At 41.8% G+C, this 20,827-nt stretch overlaps 1 long non-coding RNA gene across 2 annotated transcripts in view; it reads right to left on the bottom strand.

Annotated features, from left to right (window-relative positions):
* Positions 1–20,827, bottom strand: part of LOC137228596 (uncharacterized) — a 114,854-nt gene that overhangs the window by 40,296 nt on the left and 53,731 nt on the right. The window contains exons 4-5 of one of the 2 annotated variants that reach the window (XR_010945312.1): positions 19,404–19,552; positions 11,232–11,330 (exon numbers count right to left, since the gene is read on the bottom strand). The exons of the other annotated variant lie outside the window; for it this stretch is intronic. This is a non-coding gene — a long non-coding RNA (uncharacterized lncRNA). Of the gene's footprint in view, positions 1–11,231; positions 11,331–19,403; positions 19,553–20,827 lie in introns of those variants that run through there. 2 annotated transcript variants of the gene reach the window in all.

Genomic DNA, 20,827 nt, shown 5'->3' with positions numbered 1-20,827 from the left:
TGGCCACTGAGCCTGCGCGTCTGGAGCCTGTGCTCCGCAAAGGGAGAGGTCACAACAGTGAGAGGCCCGTGTACCGCAAAAAAATAAAAAATTAAGTTAGGAAATGTCTGTATTTGAGATGCGTTTTGATCTAAAAGCCAAATAAACTGTGTTTTTAGATGAGAATCTGTATAGTGAATTACAAACAACATGGAATTTATGTCTAAGAAACTTTGATTTAGACTAGCTGAATGTGATTGGGCAACATAAATAACTGAGCTTCAATTTGTACAACTGTATGGAATAATATGGAATGCTTGAATCTTTGTTGTAAGGATAAAGTGAAATAAATACTAACTGCCTACCACTGGAATAACAAAGAGGTTTCATCTTAAGTGCAATTCAGACCAACTGATAGTGGTTTCCTGGAGTGCTACACTGAGAAGGGATTGTGAGGTCTTATTCAAGTACAGTGAAAGAGTGCTATGATTGATTAGCAATGTCTGCCAAGGACAAATTAAAGAAAGTGGTAGGAAGTATGCCCTGTATTTACCAACTGTGGACTAACAAATGGCAGACAATGATTGCTAGTTTCCTTTCCTTCTGCTATAAATTCTAAATAAACCTTAAGTAAAGATTACCATAAAATACCTCAAAACCTAAAGCTAAAAAATAATGGCAATTGAGGGCTTGCTATTAGGCCAGAATGAAAACATAACTTCTAGAACATGGGTAGAACTATTTACATTCCAAAAATGTGAATTCATAAAAGTCCTGGTACAATTCAACACAAGGTTCTTGTGTCCTAACAGCCAGCCTCCCTCCTGCTGTGGAATGGTACCACTAACTAACAATCATTAGCACCCCGGTCGTAAGCAGCACAAATCTGGACTGCTATCTTGTGGCAAGTAGAGTGCAAAACCCCAGGCTTTTAAAGGATCCTGTGTTTGTGCTGCATCTGTGGAGATAACTGATGGGCTTTCATAAGTAGGTTAGTAAGTAGGACATTTACACTTGGCACGGGTGTTTTCATGCAAGCATAGCAATGATCAGCAGGGATAAGGTGAGGGGAAAAGATATCGTCTAGAAACAAGCATTCGGCGCCTGCAACAAAGGGTAGCCTAGCATGAAGCTAAGGAACAAACTAAGGAACAAGAGACTGCTTGTTCACTCTCCTGCTTGGAGACTGAAAGCAGATCATTTGGAGTCACAAAAAAACACAAAACCATTAGTATAATGTTCAAAGGTATTCTGGAGGGTCCCCAAAGGACCCAGCACATTAAAATACTCTGATGTTTACAATTATGCAGTCTCTCCAGCTATTCTAAATAAACTCAATGTGAAAGAGGAAAACATTTGGTTTTCTTTCCGGAATCTTTCTGAGGATTTCCTATGGCTAATTACTAAAAAAAAAATTGTATCATGACTGACTGAATCAGAACAATAATTATTTGGTTGTTTTGTTCTCACAGTGAGAGCAGCATACACCCAACAGAAGACGCCAAGCAGATCCTATCACCCCGTCCCTGCCATGCTCTGGGAAGCTGTTTGGGCAGTTGTATCCTGGCTCTTGGCAGCAAGCAGTTTGGCCACTATGACTTAATGCTATTTGTAACACCTTGTTATAATGCCAATAATAAGAAGTGATTTGAGAGAGATTCAGCAAATGACAACTTCAAAACAAGCTCCTTGTCACCATTTGGTAAATCTATGAGGTGAATTCAGAAAGTCAAACAGGGCCCACCTTTACACCAAAGGTCTAGCTAGAAGTAACTGAGTTAGAACCTTATGCAAATTTCCCAATTTTAACCCTATACTTGTTCCTTTCTACCTTCTTGCCATAACCAAGTTTAGAAGAGCAGGACAGCCTTGGCTTCAAAGAAGCTACTTACATTTCTAGTCTCGGGTCTGCCACTGTCTAGACGGTGTCGGGCAAGTCACTTTATCTCTCTGGTTAATGAAAAGGTTAGGACAAGGTGATTTCTGATGTCCCTTCTGAATGGGACACTCTCTATCCTATAAAGATCGATCCAGGTCTCCTGTTTCCTCCTTAACCTTTTAAGAGAGCCCCATAGCTTCCAGGGTGTAGTAGTCACACAAGTTCTCTACTGTCTGCAGTCTCAAAAAGGTCACCCTTGAAGCAGCCTTGACTGGGTCCCTCAGAAGAAACAACCTTGAAATTTGCTCTGACTCAGTTCCCTAGAACCAAGTCAGCTTCACCCAGAGCATTAAGAGACAGCTCCAGTAATCTACCAAGTGTACTGCATGTCACCTGATCTGCAGCACAATTTCCAATGTCCTCTGGCTTTGTAACCTGTATAGAGTGGACGGCCTTTGTATGAGAAGTGCCCTTGAATTTCTACAATACATAGAGATGCTGTTTTGTTGAAAAAAGCAGAGTCATTTGGGAGGCCTTCCTCAGTGTCTCATTCAGTACTACTGGAGAACCACTTCAGGAACTTCAGGTGGTACTCTGCCGGGCATCAATGAATCCTTTAAGGCAGCAAGTTAAACCCCAAGCAATGCTTGTGATCTTGATGGATGCATGGTTCATAATCCTATACATTCATTTAAGGTCTTTCTCAAGTGGAGCAGCAGCAATGAGGGGTCTTTACGTGGCAAGCTTCAGGGCTCTGTGTATTGTCGGGATCGCAGGATGCTTTTGTCAAGTCTACTTCAAGATAGCCTTGCATCGTATGAATCACAGAAAACAGGTTTGTAGACCTGAAACTCTTAACAAGGCCCAAAGCAATCTCCTGTTTTCTTTTGAAATCATATTGAGACACAACATTGTAAAGCAACTATACTCCAATAAAATTTTTTTTCAAAAATCACATTGAGAGTACTTCAGGTCCAAGATGGAGAGAGAATTCAGTTGTTTGCCACTGGTACTTAGGGGAGGATTCTCACTTTTAACTGTGGTCCAGTTTTGTGGGTTGTTTAAAATTTGATACCATTCTCATCTCCAGAAAGTTGATGCATGTAGAAATGCTTTAACATCCTATGCCCAAATGCCCCACAAGCACATTAGCAATGAATCTCAGCACCTGTTTGCATTCATAGGAAGGCCAGTACAGCCCCAAACAGAAGGAGGGAAGCTGCTCTCAGCAGTTGAGCTCCCGGGGGCCTAGCCTCCTGGAATAACGGAGACTCTGGTCAAAGCAGCAGCATTTTTACAAGGCAGGTATTCCACAGATGTGGCCTTGATCTAGAGTACATTCCAACGTAATGTGTACTTTGCAATGTCCTCACCAGCCAGGCGCTATGGTGGCTGAATCAGTTCTGTTTGCCATCATGCGTGGGTAATAGTCACACCTCCAGCCTCTGCTGTTGATTGTCTTGGCTTATTTGTTTCTGTTTCCTATTTTTCAGAATCTCTGTAGAGACAACTAGCTAGTGACAAAGGGGAAAATTTTATGAATCTGGTCACCATTTTAGGAAGACACTCCAGTGGCATGGTTTTGAACATGGTTATTTCATTGATCCACCTCTACTCTGATGACTCCTAAATCTTTCTCTCTAACCTCCAACTTTCTTCAGTGCTCTAGATAGTTATTTCCATCTGCCTATTGGGCATTACCTGGATGTCCCATAGTCACATCAAAATCAAAATCCCCCTCCTAACCCAGCTCTACTCTCCACGCTCATCATCTTGGAGTATGGCTCCATGGCTAGAAAACTCAGCTGACTCCTCTCTTTTACTGTCACTTTCAACAAATCACCACATCTGTTGAGTCCTTCCCGAAAGTGTCTCACCATGCTGCTCCACCACCCAGCCCTTCTGCTGCTGAGTTAATCCAAGTCACCATTAATTCTTGTCTCTGACATAATCTTCATGATTTTGAGCTCAGCTCTATTCCAGGATGACCTTTCTGAAATGTAGATCCAATCATGTGCTCTGCTGTTAGAAAACCCTCACTGGCTGTCCATTGATGACAGGCTTAGATACTGGTTTTGCTCAACAATGTTGATCATTCTTAGAGTGTTTCCTGTGTCATCTCCCTCTCCCACAAATTGTTTTATGCCTAGAAGGTGTTCAATAAATATGATGAATTATCTTGTCCTATCCCTCACAACCAAGTGGAAAGAGAATGCTTAGAATCTAAGAAGTTGTAGGTGTAGGCACTGGGTTATAAAGTACTGGAAGGAATGTTTTAAATCTCTTCTCCTACCACCTGTCACTGGCCAGCTCTGTTAGTCAATCTGCAGCCCGGTGAGCCAGGGGCTTTCTGTTCCCATTCTAAAGAAAGCTTCCTACTGAGAGAGAGCAGAAGAAATAGCGCTGGGATTGGAAGTTCCTAGATTGTGACAATTTAGAAAGCTGTTATTACTGAGTGTGTTTAACCAAAAAAATGCAATTCTATTGCCTTGAATACTCAACAACAAAGAAGTATGGGTTTACTTCTAGGTGATTATTTTCTAATGCTAATCTAAAATGGCCCTGCACCCCACTTGTCTTTTTATCTTACTACGGATTTCCTGTTTTTCCACCCTGTGCTCAAAAAGTATATCTGGAATATTCCAGGTTTGGAATCAACCTACACAATTATATTAAGAAACCCATTACACAAACGCTGACATTGGAATAAGGGGTATTGAAAAGAAGAATATACATTTGAAGACATCAGACAAGAGCATCAATAGACATTTTTCCTCCTTTGGAAAAAGTATATCCTACAAAGTATAGGCTAGCAAAGTCCCACAGCAGTCACTCTGAATCAGACACTCTTATGCTGCTGGTTTGGGAGTGGATCTTAGGAAGTCAGGGACAGCCTTCCAGACTCTCCCCAGTCATGGCCATGCTTATTATTAGCTCCTTTAAAAAATAAAGTGGTAGGCTTCCCTGGTGGCACAGTGGTTAAGAATATGCCTGCCAATGCAGTGTATATGGGTTCGAGCCCTGGGCCGGGAAGATCCCACATGCTGCAGAGCAACTAAGCCCACGTGCCACACCTACTGAGCCTGTGCTCTAGAGCCCGCGAGCCACAACTACTGAAGCCCGTGCACCTAGAGCCCATGCCCTGCAACAAGAGAAGCCACTGCAATAAGAAGCCCGTGCACCACACCGAAGAGTAGCCCCTGCTCGCCGCAACTAGAGAAAGCCCACGCACAGCAACGAAGACCCAACGCAGCCAAAAATAAATAAGGAAATAAATAAATTTTTAAAATAAATAAATAAAGCGGTGGCTGGGGCTCAGGTTCAGGCTCTGTGGATGTGCACGTGACCAGACCTGACAGGGTCCATTTGCTAATTATACATAGCTACTATTCTATTTCATCAGAACTTGAACTAAAAGACCAAAAGCCAAGCCATTAGTCATTTGAGAATATAAATAGAATTTCATGTTCCTATGACTGATTGGTCTTAATTTATGAGAAAAGAAGGACTCCGTGAGGACAAACAACAAGAATCAAATATATATCTTTGCCAGGGCTCATAAAATGAAATATAATTGGTCTGAGCCTCTGCTGTTTTAGTGCTTTAAGCAATCTTAATATCTTTAAGAAACTAAAAGCTTCTTTTGTAAACCTGTTTGGGCTTAATTGATGATCTCAAGGTCAAAGTCAATGTATTTATATTTCATTTTCCCTTTTACAGACCACACAATGGCACAAGCTCAAGTGCTCACACATATATCAAACGCAGATATAAAAGCAGAATGTAACATTCTTGAGTATTAGTGGTTAAGGGCAGGTGCAGAAGCCAAGTGCTCTGACACACATGTACTCAGTGAAGTGCACTCAGGCCAAGACGTGTATATTTCAGTTTTCTTATCTTTAATACGAACCTTCTACAAATGTACCACTGAATCATGGTGTATCTTCATGGAAAATATCAAGTTAATATCACTGCTAGGCCGTGCCATGTTTACCAGAAAATATCAGTACCATATATAAAAAATAAGAGTCGTAAATCAACCAACCTCCAGAAAACACACCTGAGGAAAGACATAACTTGTAACCACATCATACCCAGCTCTTCCACCAAAACCACTGGGTACATGCAGACTGTATATGGACACTCCCACACAAGGACACCCCTTCACAGTAGGTAACCATTTCACCTAATTTCATAGAGGCAGAGAAAGTTAAGCCAAATGAAAAGGCAGAGGAACTACTCTCAACTGAAAAAGCAAGAGAAAACCCCCAAGAAAATAATACCAAAACAGAAATAAACAATTTACGAATAAGGAATTCAAAACATTGGTAATAAAAATGTTAACTGAATTAGGGAAAACAACTGATCTAAACACTGAACAATTTTAACAAGGAACTAGAAAATATTTTTTTTAAAGGCCCAATCAGAAATGAATAATTCAATAGCTGAAATAAAAAACACACTAGGGCTTCCCTGGTGGCGCAGTGGTTGAGAGTCCGCCTGCCGATGCAGGGAACACGGGTTCGTGCCCCGGTCCGGGAAGATCCCACATGCCGCGGAGCGGCTGGGCTCGTGAGCCATGGCCGCTGAGCCTGTGCGTCCGGAGCCTGTGCTCCACAACAGGAGAGGCCACAGCAGTGAGAGGCCCGCGTACGGCAAAAAAAAAAAAAAATCAAAATGCTGTTCTTTCTCTTGAATCTTTGATCCTTTTTTTTTTTCATTAATTTTTTCCCTTTTTCTACCAAAAGCCCAACCACCAATTCACTGTCAAGAGCTAACCTATGACTTCTATGGTTTCTTTCTCCACAATTCAATTAGTAGATTTTCTGCTGATTCCATGCTCCTTCCTTTGCAGATAATCCATTGTAAATCACCCCAATTTGCAAGTGATTTGGAAAACAGGTATGAGAGATCTGATAACTCAACAGAGACACAGGAAACATTTCGTTTTTAAAAGAGCATGTGTTGCAAATGAATTGCTAACACAGCAATGTTACAGTTACCACAATCGATATATATCTAATAACTTGTTTGAAACAGGCCATATTTCTATTTTTCCATGAAATTAATTAGAAGCTTTCATGGAAACCTTTACGAAACACATGATTGCGTGAATGTAATTTTTTAATTCAATTTGCCTTTAAGCAAATAGGTTAAATTTTTTCCAACCAACTACTAATTAATTTTCCTTGGCTTATGGTTTTATTAAGTTATGATTGATTTTGTTAGACTAGAAAAATATATGAGAAGTCAGTTCTCCTCTTAAAAGGGTTAGACTGAACTTAAAGACCTGTGCCAATGAAAGATAACAGAAAACCAGCTTTTGCAACTCTCTTTGAAATAGGAAGTACAGAGCTTTGGCTATTTTTGCCCCCAAAATAGGAAGTAGAGAAACTCAAGGTTTGTCTCCTCTGCTCCCACATTAAGGAAGCCCTGAACCCACTCCCTGACAAGCCTCAGGACTGAGGCACAGGCATTGACAGGACTAGCCAAAGGTGTAGCTGCTTTCAAAGTGCTTTCAGTAAGTGATCTCATTTTATCCTCATCACTCTAGGAAAGCAGAAGGGGCAGATAAGCAACCTCCCTTTTTCTCTCCACAGTCTCCTAGTGTCACATAAAAGATAATCTTCCTCACCTTCACTCATGAATTCATGCATCCAAAGCATTTATTGTGCACTTATTGTTTGCCAGCGACTGCACTAGACAAAGTGTGATCACCAGGCCAGCAGCAGCAGTAACACCTGAGAACTTGTGAGAAATACAAATTTTCAGCCCTAACCCACACCTACTGAAACAGAAACTCTGGGGATAGGCCAGCAATCTGTGGTTTAACAAGCCCTTCAGGTGCGGTTCCTCAAAAAACTAAAAACAGAACTACCATACGATCCAGCAATCCCACTCCTGGGTATATATCAGGAACATAAACAAAAACACTAATCAGAAAAGATACACGCACCTCAATGTTCATAGCAGCACTATTTACAACAGCCAAGACATGGAAGCAACCCAAGTGCCCATCAACAGATGATTGCGTTAATAAGATGTGGTATATACATACAATTAAATATTACTCAGCCATAAAAAAGAATGAAATTTCACCATTTGCTGCAATGTGGATGGACCTAGAGAATATTATGCTTAGTGAAACAAGTCGGACAGAGAAAAACAAATACTGTATTATATCACATGCGGAATCTAAAAAGTATTACAAACAAACGTATATGCAAAACAAAGAATCACAGATATAGAAAACTAGTGATTACCAAAGGGAAGGGGGGAATGAGCAAATCAGGGGTGTAAGATTAAGTGATACAAACTGCTATGTATAAAACAGATAAGCAACTAGGATATATTGTATAGCACAGGGAATTCTGGCCATTATCTTGTAATAACTTCTAATGGAGTATAATCTGTAAAAATACTGAGTCACTATGTGGTACACCTGAAACTAATATAATATTGTAAATCAACTATACTTCAGTTTTTAAAGAACCTACATTACATCCTGATACAGTAATTTTATCATAAACCAAATTACTCATAGTCTTGATTCAAACACATTATAGAGATATTCTTGTGAAATGTCACAATGATATTCTAACATAATTCTTTTGTAATTTCCCAGTACATGGAAAGAAGTCATGTACTGGGAAATTACCTGAGCACTGTTACCATCAGTTGCTTTCATTTATCTAGCCAATGGGCAATTCCAGACTGCTGTTTATTAATTGGGCTTAATGACCGTAGTGGTGAGCACATTCTGACCACCAAGACCTTTCTTCTTTTCCCTTCTAGAGAGACCATCAAAAATACCAGCCTAGAGGAGTGGCTGGGCCCGTGAGCCATGGCCGCTGGGCCTGCGTGTCTGGAGCCTGTGCTCCAACAATGGGAGAGGCCACAGCGGTGAGAGGCCCGTGTACGGCAAAAAAAATAAAAAATAAAAAATACCAGCCTCCTGGGATGTATGCAGTTGGTATGCACCAACCATCTGCACTCTACTATGCCTGATTAGAACTGGCTTCTCCTGTGGGAATAAACTCACAGTGGAAGGATAGTTTACAGCCCAAGAGTGTCTGTCACACCTGGGATTAGGACACCTATTATTTGTAAATTGATTTACACTTTACATGCCTCTGTTGTGCATTACCCCATTTAAACATCATAACAACCTCGTGAGGAGGACATTATTATCCCCATTTTACAGATGAAGAAACTGAATCTCAGAAATGTTAACTAATCTGCCCAAGTTAATGAATAAACAAGTGTCAGAGCCAGGACTAGAACCTGCATCTTCAAACTCTAAGATCTACATATTTTTCCATGTCACCTCCAAACTACTGTTGCCTAAGGGATGTCCTTTGCTACAAGGTTGAAGAAAGGAAGGGAAAGAAAGAAAAGGAAGGAAGGAAGGAAAGGAAGGAAGGAAGGAAGGAAGGAAGAAAGAAAAAGAAAGAAAGAAAGAAAGAGAGAGAGAGGGAGGGAGGGAGGGAGAAAGAGAGAAAGGAAGGAAGGAAGGAAGGAAGGAAGGAAGGAAGAAAGAAAGAAAGGAAAGAAAGGAAAGAAAGAAAGAAAGAAAGAAAGAAAGAAAGAAGAAAGAAAGAAAGAAATAGGGAGGGAGAGAGGGAGGGAGGGAGGGAGGGAGAGAGAGAGAGAAAGGAAGGAAGGAAGGAAGGAAGGAAGGAAGGAAGGAAAGAAAGAAAGAAAGAAAGAAAGGAAGGAAAGAAAGAAAGAAAGAAAGGAAGAAAGAAAGGAAGAAAGAAAGAAATAGGGAGGGAGGGAGGGAGGGAGAAAGGAAGGAAGGGGATACTATCATTAGCCAAAGGTTGAGCTTTAGCCTGCACCAACCAGCTTGCTCACAGTGGGGTGGGAGAGTAGAGAAAGGAGGTAGATGATTGATAAAAAGCTACATGAGCACAGGCAGCTGGGAAGGGCAGTAGCAATAGAAGCAGCCTCCACAATCTGCACACTATGGCAACTGCCTGGTGAGGTGGAAAGAGCATGCATTCAGTTAAAAATGACTATAAAATTACTATAATAGCTGACCCTTAGATAGCATTCAATTGGTAGGTTCTCTACAGTTCACATATATTAACTCATTTAATCATCTTAGCAACCCTATTGGGTAAGATTCTATGATACCCATTTTACAGGTGGAAAAACTGAGGCGTGGAGGTTTTTTAGGTACTTTGCCCACATCCTTAAGGAAGAATAAGAAGTCTGGCTCCAGAGTGCTTCATCTTAGTTGCTACGGTATATTAGGGTCATTACTGTAATGGATAGCCTATCTGTCATTTTCACATCTCTACATCCGTTCACCTTCTGGTAATAGCACCATTCTGGGAAAAAATAAATTGCCTCTCCCACACTGTATGTAGTCTAGGTGAGACCACCAATCAAATTTTCCTTTAAAGCTTGCTTAATCTTCTCTTATCTCCCAAGAATTTGAATCCTGAGTGGAGGTAAACAAAGATGGGAAAATAGTTGGATCATTTGTCCCACAGGACCCTGAAAGGACTGTATTCATTCCTCCAACCTGAATCTTCAGAGAAACCTGGTCCCCAAATTTCTGAGCCTTGTTCTTCAGCTTTCCCTTTGACTCTAAGAGTTCCCCACATCCAGTATGTTCCTTTTTGCTTAAGCAAGCTAGAGTTCATTTCTGTTGCTAGCAACCAAACTCTGACATACCACCATCATCAGTCCCTGTTCTGCTACCAACTAGCTGTGTGACCCTGGGCCACCCCCTTCAGGGCCTTAATTGCCCGAACTATGCAATTGAATTAGAAGGACCTCTATTTTTTATCAGCTCTAACAGTCTTTAATTTGATTCCATGATTCCCTGATCATCCTATGTCTCTGGAGTCTTAATATGTCTATAACTCCTACCCCCATCTGTAGGCAAGGATCTCTCTGCTTCTCTCTCAGGCCATAAAATGCCAGTTAACGCAGATCTCGTCAACCTGTTATTTATTTTTCTCTAACCCCCCAGGCCAACTCTCCACAGTAGCTACTTTAGACTTTCCCTTCTCCCAATGTCCCCTATTAGATTCCAAACAGATGGCCTTGTCTCCTGCTTTAGTGAGAATATTAAAGTGATTCATCATCTGACCCACAGTCCCTCATTTATTTTCATCTTTTCCTCATCACATGTGCACCTCATTCTCCCTCCACTCTTCCCTTTTCCTCTCTAAACCGTACCTCTTCCCTAGGATGCAGAGTGCAGTTCAATAAACAGGCACATTTCACGTACCATGTTCTACGCACTGTGCTGAGTACAGAGGATACAAAGACAAATACGACCAGCCCCGACCCCCAGGAAGCATGCAGTCTGTTTATGGAGACATATAAATAAATAATAGCAATTAAAGTGGTAAGAGTTTTAATAGTTATTACAAGGTGTTACAGGAGCACTGAAGAGGTCAGTACAGACTTCCTGCAGCTGAAGAATGAACAGGAACTGGCCGAGTGAAGAAGGCTACGACAGGTAGATTAGAAAGAGGAAAGAGCATGAGAAAAAACACCAAATTGTTAAAAATCACAAAGCTCCAGGTAAGACCATGCTTATAAATACACAACCCTGACAGGCATTTATGGCCTCTTTGCCTTATTGCATCAGGTGCCACAAAAGTCCAGCCAGGACACCCAAGTCATCCCTCAGGCTCTGGACTCTCATGCCCCATATAGCTCTCAACATCCCTGTTCTGACCCTGTCTCCAAGCCCTCTCCAATTCCTGAAATCTATCACCTTCACTGACCTTTCACCCATGTTCAGTAATCATCAAAATCCCAACATTGCCTTCACCACTGGCTTTTCTGAAACTGGCTCTCCTGAAACTGGCTCTCCCCTGAAGATCTGCTTCCTCTGCAGCCCTCGTGAGTGGTGTGCTCACAAGGGCTTTCTAACTGCTTTCTAACTCCCGTGCCCTCCACGCTGGGCATGGACATAGGGTAGAGTTCTCTTTTCTCCTACTGCTGCCTCAAGACAGCAAGTCTCCTCCCTCTTCCCTAAAATGAAAACAAAAACAAAACATCTTTTGATCTGTTGATCTCTTGTCAACAGACTATCACCTTCCATCCCCTCCTTAATACAATCAGCTACAACTTCTAGGTCATTCTTTCTCAGCATTTTAAGATTCTAGTTCCTAGCTCACTGTCGCTTCCTCTGACACAATCTTACTGCAATTCATTTTCTTTTCATTTTCCACATTGACGTTCTAACACCTGGTGCTTTGCTACCTCATCACCTCAATGACCTTCCTTGTTCTCCCCGACTTGAGTCATCCACTGCCAAGGTCATTGCCTGGGCCTCAGCAATACCAGTAACAGAAACCTCTCCATTATCTCAGTCTCAACCATCCCCCTCCCTGACCATCACCCCCTACCTTTCCTGCTCACTAGGTAATCCAACTCCCACCATGTTTCAATCCCCCTGTACCGTGCATTGATCTTGTTCTCTGTATCCTCACGTCCTCTACTCCCTCCATTCCCAGTACTATAGTCTGAATATATTTACGTCCCCCAAAACTTCATATGTTGAAATCTTAATGCCCAGTGTAATGGTATTAGGAGGTGAGCCTTTGGGAGGTGCTTGACCCATGAATGGGATTAATGTTCTTATAAAAGAGACCCCTGGACTTCCCTGGTGGCTCAGTGGTTGACAGTCCGCCTGCTGAGGCAGGAGACACGGGTTCATGCCCCGGTCCGGGAAGATCCCACATGCCGCGGAGCGGCTGGGCCCGTGAGCCATGGCTGCTGAGCCTGTGAGTCCGGAGCCTGTGCTCCGCAACGGGAGAGGCCACAACAGTGAGAGGCCTGCATACTGCAAAAAAAAAAAAAGAGAGACCCCCCCACAGAGCTCCCTCCCCCTTCTTACATGTGAGGACACAACCAGAAGTCTGCAATCCAGAAGAGGGTCCTCACCCAACCATGCTGGCACTCCGAGTGTGGACTTTCAAACTCTGGAACTATAAGAAGTGAATTTCTGCTATTTATAAGTCTCTGTTTACAAGTCACCTCATCTCTGGTATTTTATGATAGTAACCTGAATGGACTAAGACACCAGCTTAACTTTCTTAGTCCACCATCACCATCACCTCCTCGCATATACCTTCAGCTTTCTGGAATGCACTTGGAAAAACTCTTACCCTGGTTAAATCCAAATTTCCGCCCACTTTATGCCTGCATCCAAGCAAACTAAGCCTTGATGGAGAAACCTCCATGATCATGCTGAGCAGTCTGTAAATTTACGATTACAAACCTTAAGTAGATTTTCAGTGTTGCCCAATAATACTATGTCACTTACTGGGTCCATTCAATTTCCCAATGTCCTAGATGAATATTTAGTACCTTCCCCTCTCTTCTCAAGTCTTCAGTATTTCTTATTATCCTTACTCTCAGCTGATAACTTTGTTCCTATTTCACTAACTAGAGCCAGTTAAAGAGAACTTCCATGCCTTCTCACCCTTGTATCTACCCAGCTATCAATATCTGCATCACATATTGCAGCTTCCCTTTTGTTCCTAGATGAATTGCTCCTGCTCTTATCTAAGGTAAATTCCTCCACTTATTCTCTGGATCCTACCCACTCTTGACTACTCAAGGACATTATCAAAGCAACGATTCCCCCTTTTTTTTTTAATTGGAGTATAACTGCTTTACAATGTTGTGTTAGTTTCTGCTGTACAATGAAGTGAATCAGCTATATGTATACATATATCCCCTCCACCTTGGACCTCCCTCCCACTCCCCCATCCCATCCATCTAGGTCAGCACAGAGCACCGAGCTGAGCTTCCTGTTCTGCTGAATCATTCCAGAAATACACTTTACTGTAACTTCTCTCACTCTTGACTCCATATCTTCTTCAATCCACCATTCTGCTTCTCTGCTCCCCTTCTCAGTCCAACTCCTAGAAGGAGTTGTCTATACACATTATCTCCAATTCCTCTTCTTTCACTATCTTGTTTAATTGAGTTATAACCACATACCACATAATTCACCATTTTACAGTGTACGGCTCAGTGGTTTTAGTATATTGACAAGGTTGTACAACCGTCACATTATCTAACTCCAAAACATTTCAGAATTTTAAAAAAAAACATACCCATTAGCAGTCACTCCTCATTTCTTTTTCCTCCCAGACTTTGGCAAGCACTAATCTTTCTGTCTCTATAGATTTGTATATTCTGGACATTTCATATAAATGGAATCATACAACATGTGGCCTTTTATGTCTGGCTTCTTTCACTTAGCATAAGGTTTTTGAGGTTTATCTATGTTGTAGCATGTATCAGTACTTCACTTCCCAGGTTCTCTTTTGAGACTACTACACTCAGGTTTTTGCCTGTACTGAAACTGCTATGATCAGTCCTAATTGCAAAATCTAGTGACTACGTCTCAGTCATCACCTCACTAAATCTGTCAGCAGTATTTGACACAGGTTATCCTCCTCCTTGAAGTACATTTTTTGCTTGGTTTTCAGGACCCCACATTCCCCTGGTTTTCCTTCTACTTCACTGGTCACTCCTTCTGAGTGTCCTTTGCAGGTTCCCACTTAACTTCCTGATTTCTAAATGTTCAAGTGCCCGTAAACTTAATCCTTGGATCTCTTCTCTCTTCTCCTCTATCTACCTTTGTTCCCTTAGGAATCACATCCAGTCTTATAGTTTTAAATTACATCTTACATGTTGAAAATCCCCGAGCTTGTACTTCTCATGAGAACCTCTCCTCCAACTTCAGACTTGGAACCTTCTCAAGACGTACACTGGGATGTTTAAAATCATCAGACTCTACAGATCTAAAACCCAATTCCTGAAGTCTCCACCAAACCCTGCTCTTCCTCAGCCTTTCCCATCTCAGCTAATATAACTCTACCCTTCCTAGTGCTCAGGCCAAAATCCTCGGCTTCATCCTAGATTCCTTTTTCTTTCATATATCCACATGAGAAAATTCTCTTGACTCTATCTCTAAAACACACCCACAACTAGAAATTTCTCACTACCATCACCCCACTCAACCTAGATCACACTATTATCTTGGATTACTGCAATGACCCTCTAACTGGTCTCTCTGTTTGAAACCCTTGCCCCTCCCTCCCAAGCCTAATTTCAACACAGCAGCCCAAACAATCCTTTTAAAATGTAAGTCAGACCATATCATACCTCTGCTCAAACGACGTTGCCTCTCAGAATTTGATCAAATTTCCTTACCGTGGCTGACAGGGTCCTACACAAAATGACACTCACTACCTCTCTGACCTCGTCTACTACTCTTAAACCACTTCCCTCACTCCATTCCAGCCCAAGTGGTTACTCTTTGACTATTTCAGGCATGCCTCTGCCTAAAGACCTTTGGCACTTGATGTTCCCTTTGCCTGGATTTCTCTTCCCCCCCAGATTACCTACATGGTCACCTTTTCAATTCTTCACTCAAACAACTCATTCTCAGTTAATATTCTTTACAATTTCTGTCTATTCCTCAGCCCTCCCTTTACCCCTTCCCACCCTATTTTTCTCCATTCCACATTTACCATCTTATATAGCGCATATTTTCTGTATTTGTCTATTGTATATCTGTCCCCTCTAGAATATTAGCTCCACACAGGCAGGAGTTTTTGTCTGGTTTAGCCACTAATGTATCCTAGTGCCTAGCTCAGTGCCTGACACATAGTAGGCACCTGAATGAGCATATGAACAAGGTACTCGGAGCCCAGCTGAAACTGAAAACCTTAAATTTACAGCTCATGTTTTTCATTGGTTTATAGAGGCAGGGGATTGTGGAATTGATGGACGTTTTGCTGAACAAGCATGTTGGAAAGAGGAGTATATGAAAATTGTGGTTATTAGTGATAAAATGGTTCATGGGATTACCATGGAAACCAGTCTTGGTAAGAGGAAAACATGAAACTCCAAAAGGAGCAGATGGACTGGGTAAAGATGGAGTATTTTAGAGTACCGTAGAGCTCTGTGAGGTTGAGTATTAGATTAAGGACTTAGAAAGATAGGTGGCTGTGGTCACAGAGAGGGATTCAGAGTTCAAATATTATTGATTTTGACAAGGTCCAATGTGCCCATATGTGAGTGACTGAGATGGAACAGAAAAGTTCACTAGAGACGAGTAAATGAGGCTGGGGTGGGAGGAGGAGGAGTGGAGGGAGGGACTTATATAGGTTCCTGGAAGAAGTCGGAGTAAAGTCAAAAATTATCATGCTAGCTATATGACTTGGCTATTAACATCTGTGCCTGTTTGCCTGTCTAGAAAATAAGGGAAATATTAGTACCCACCCAGAGAGTTATTTTGAAGCTTAAATTAGGTAATATTTGTAAAGCCATTAGAAGCTGCCCAGGACATAATAAGTTTTAATACTAATAAGGCACAGGATTCCAAAGTCTTCATGAATTCAAGAGTATGAGCCAGTCAGGCAGCTCCAGACATGACAGTGATTTCAGGAGAGGGCAGGGTCTTCAAAGGAACAGGCAAGCATGTCACCAGGAAAGGGCAGGTAATACAAACAGCTGGACAGGCCGGGGGGAGTGCATATGAATGTGCTGGGTGAGCAGTGGGGACTGTGGTGAGCTAAAAGTGGTTCCCTCAGCTCACCTTGAACCAGCTGTTGCCCTGCAGGAATATAAGTCCTGTGTCATAAAAACTCTTGGTTTTTCAAAGGAAAGCTAGAAATTCCCATTTTTATGTGAATTCTCCCAGTTATGAAGAGTTGGCTAAAATTGATAAAATATCGTATGGTCCAAAATATCAGGAAACCAACTTTGATCCAGTGGCCATCAGTCCGAACTCCCTGCTTTATAGGAAGGTGAAAAATGATGGATTGGAAGAAGAATGTCATTCAATCCTTCCTGCCCCATGACCTATGGGGTACAGGAGACAAAAGAGTGTCTTTGTAGGTGGGAGGTGGTTTCAGTTAAGGTCACAAAAGAGGAGGAAACTTTCAAGACAGAGGCTAAAGAGACAGAAAGTCAAGGACAAGAGCATGGGAGAGGGAAGGTCATCAGGGCCTTTCATTTTAGGTGGCAACTAAGCATGACAAAGATGAGAGGGATAGACAGATTTAGCACCTTAAGTTCCAAATGTACCCTGGCACCAAGTCCAGGCAGGTGATGGGAGACTGAACCTCCTGATGTACTAATTCCTGAGGAAGCCATCTCCCATGTTACAACTTCCCTCAGTGACATCTTTAATTTCCCTCCAAGAGCTTCTTCCTTCCATTTTCCAAATATACATCATTCTCTCTATTCCAAAAATCACTTTTTATATGATGTATTAATCTAACTTAAAGTAATCACATGCATCTCTTTGGGCCATTTCTTCTCTCCCGCCCCACAGGCCCTTCTCTCTCCTCTCACCACATGGACCTTCCCTAATTATAGTCTTCATCTCTTTCTTTTTCTCTTGGAAAATCAGTTGTTCTCAGGTCATAACTGTTGCTTCTTGCCTATAACTCCCAACACTGTACCATACTGAACTCAAATTCTACATTTCTAATTGCCCCCTTCTAGATGGGAAATTTTTCTAGCAGTCCATAAGCCTCCTGAGGAAAGGAACAGTAACTTATTCATTAATATCATACTCCAGCACCTAATCTATTGCTTGCTAGATGGTAGGGACTTAATAAATATTGTTTTAATAAATGAATGCCTCAAATGTACCTCCATTTTATATTCAATATGTCCAACAGTTAATGATTTTTTAAATTTATTTTTTTAATTCTTTTTCAAATTCTTTTCCCATTGATGTTACTACAGAATATTGAGCAGAGTTCCCTGCAACAGTTAATGATTTTTAAAATATATTTGTAGATACACATAAGTATGTTCATGTGTGTGTGTGCAAACCAAAATATAAATAACCATTGTGTGTTAGAATCATATTAATTTCTCAATTTTTTCTTTTTGATTTTCTGCAGTACTTGAATCTTTATAATCAGTATATATTGCTTTCAGAATCTAGTCAGGAGCTATTTTCATTTTTTTAAGAGAAGAAATACTAAATTTATTATCTTCAAACCAACGTTACCTCCACTCTGCCTTACCCGGGGTTTAAACCTTGGCATTATCTTCAAAGCCTACTTCTCCTACACAACCACATTCTATCAGTTACAAAGTCCAGTAGGTTCTTCCTTCACAATTTCCCTCACACTTACTCTCTTGCTTCCCATTTGGTCTGCCCCCATTTTTTTCTGGACTGCCAACACCTCACACCTGGCCTCACTGCCAGGTTAGGCTATGTTCTGCTGGGACATAAACAACACACAATCCTAGTGGCATATAAAAGCAAAGGTTTGTTTCACTCTCACGTTACACGTCCATTACGGGTTGGTTGAGAATTCTGCTCCATGTCACCTACTCCAGGACCCAAAGTTGTTGGAGCAGCCAGTATCTGGAACACTAGTCATGGGAGCAGAGGGAAAGAGAGCTCAGGAGGCTCTCGAGCTGGCAGGCAACAACTCTCACCTGGAGGTGACACACATCTGCTCACAACAAGTTGGCCTGAATTATTCACATGTCCTCCCCAACTACCAGGATACCAGAAAATGGAACCCTGCCACGTGCCTAGAGGGGAGAGAACTGGAAATATTTGGCAAACAGAACTAATATCTACCACATTTGTTGAAAAAGCCTCCAGACTGACTCTCTTGCCTCAAAACTATCCTGTTTACCTGGCCACCTGGATCATTGGATTTAGAGTCATAAAAATGGGGCTCCAGCCTTAACCTATCATTTATTAGTTGAATAACCAGTCATTTAATTTCCTCATATTTAATTTTTTAATAGTTCTCCTTAGCTAGATTCCTGAGAATATATGAAACATTAGTTGGGAACTCTTACACATATTTATAGTGATAAGTTGAAGTAACCTAATGCAACATTAATTCAGTAGCTGGCTTATGGAGCTGGCCACTTGTACGATTTCACTCATTATGATGCCTAAGGTGTGTCTGTGAGGGAGGTGGGAGAAGGAGTGTCTCCAGTGAGGCCTCCTCAGGGCCATAAAGCACCTCCTGAGCTCTGATGTGCAGGACTGCCATTGGGTGCCCTGCTTCATGCCTTTCTTAGAACTTAGAACCACCCCCTTTAGTCAACTTAGTGTCCCCTGCCTCTTTACTATGAAACCCTCAGATCACAAGGCCTGAATACCTTGTGGGAATGAAAGGAATTATTTCTGTTCACTGCAATAACCATCTTTCTTTTCTCCTTCATTGTGTTCTCTTGCTCTCTCCTCTAGCTTATAACATTTCCTTTGCTACCTAGAGAAGTGCTCTCTTCCCAAAGGCATCTGACCTCCCTTCCCCTGCTATGGAATATCCCTGTGTTATCTCCCACCACAACCCATGGCAATGCTGCCTCATGCTGACAATCCAGGTTACAATACGGCATATGCTGCTTACCCTTGTCTCTAAACTCTGCTCATGCTACTCACCACTCCATAAATACCATCCCACATCTTCTTTTACTTTACGAGCCCCATTTCCTCTATACTCTTCCCTGCTACCACCATCCATGCTTGAAGGCTGATTCTTCTACACTTAATGCTTACCTTTTGGTATTTGTGGCTTCCTTTCAAATTTCTTCATATGACTCTATTTTGCATCTCCAAAACATTTCACTAGTGATTTCTGAAACATTCCATTCGTGTGGGTTTCTTTGATCGCCCCAGATGCAGAGACTGATTGAAGAGACCCAAGCCTAGGCTCAGAAGAGAAACAATTTCCTTCAGCCCCTGAGTAGAACAGCACAACTATTCAGGGACCATTCTGCTCACCCCACAGGGGAGGGCACTTTAAGCATCACGTGTCATCCCGAAACTTAATCCAACAGCGACATCGGGTGAATCACCTTGAAAATACAAAGGCAAGTTCAGTTGCTTCATGGGGTGTCAAGGCCTTTATGCTACCACCAGCAATTCTCAAAGGTTAGGACCCACAGCGGCTGCTCCCCAGTTTTCAAAGTTAAGCTCAGGCACCCAGCTGTAGAGTCCAGGCATGGCGTGAAGATACAGATTCCTGAAGGATGCCCTTAAGAGCAGCCGGCTGTGCGTGAAAAAAGCAAAAAGAAACATATGCATCTTTGTTGAAACTTGTTCTAGAGGAACACAACATCCATAACTGGGAGCACTACAGAGACAGACAGATCATGCCTGGGGCTCAAGTCCCTAATGCAATCGGCTCACCTGGAGGGGCCACAACTAGTTGTTAAGACTCCTAAATCTGATGACACGTCAGCAAAGAGATAGATGCCCAGAAGGCAGCGACTGCTGGAGGGTTTGCAGACACACAGGCTGAACAGATGGAGCACGGTGGAGGAGTGTTGGGGCCTCAGAGACACACGAGCATCATGACCCCACAGAAAAGAAGCATTTTATGTCAACTGCAGAGCTATCACATCCTCACCAAACCCGTTATTTTGAGCGGAAAGCGCGTCTCAGATTATGGACTTTTCTTTCTCCTTCCTACCTAATTTTCACTCACCATCTGTATGATCTCTTGCGTCAAACAAACAAGAGAATTCCTGGATCATCTGTGTCTGCGTAGTAGGTTGACGGGCTCATTAGGGCACTAACCCACACAGACACACCCTCTCCAACCGCTGCCAACTTCTCTCAAGGGGGAAAATCTAAAAATGATATTACCTTGAAACTGATTTGTAGCAAACATGTTTCCTCCATGTTGCTTTGCGTTCAGGGTCATATTGGTAGTTTAATTGTTATTGAGTTATCATTGGTAAAAGGTAGTTTATTTTAGAAATCTACCCATTTAGGGAAACTACACATACTGTCATCTTTTTTCCCATAGCATTTTTTTTTTTTTTGGTGATTTTCCTTGAGTTTTTAAAATCTTTTATTGCCTCACCAAAAACAAACAACAATAACAATAACAAAGACACAATCGCTGTTGTGGCTAAGCAACTCTTAAAGAGTATAAGAATTTGTACTGATGTGACAGAAATCACTCTGCACAAAAA

This window comes from Pseudorca crassidens, chromosome 8 (genome assembly GCF_039906515.1).
Source record: "Pseudorca crassidens isolate mPseCra1 chromosome 8, mPseCra1.hap1, whole genome shotgun sequence".
In the NCBI taxonomy this organism is placed as follows: domain Eukaryota; kingdom Metazoa; phylum Chordata; class Mammalia; order Artiodactyla; family Delphinidae; genus Pseudorca; species Pseudorca crassidens.
Note: the sequence above shows the minus strand (reverse complement) of the source record. Positions and strands in the feature narration are given on the sequence as shown.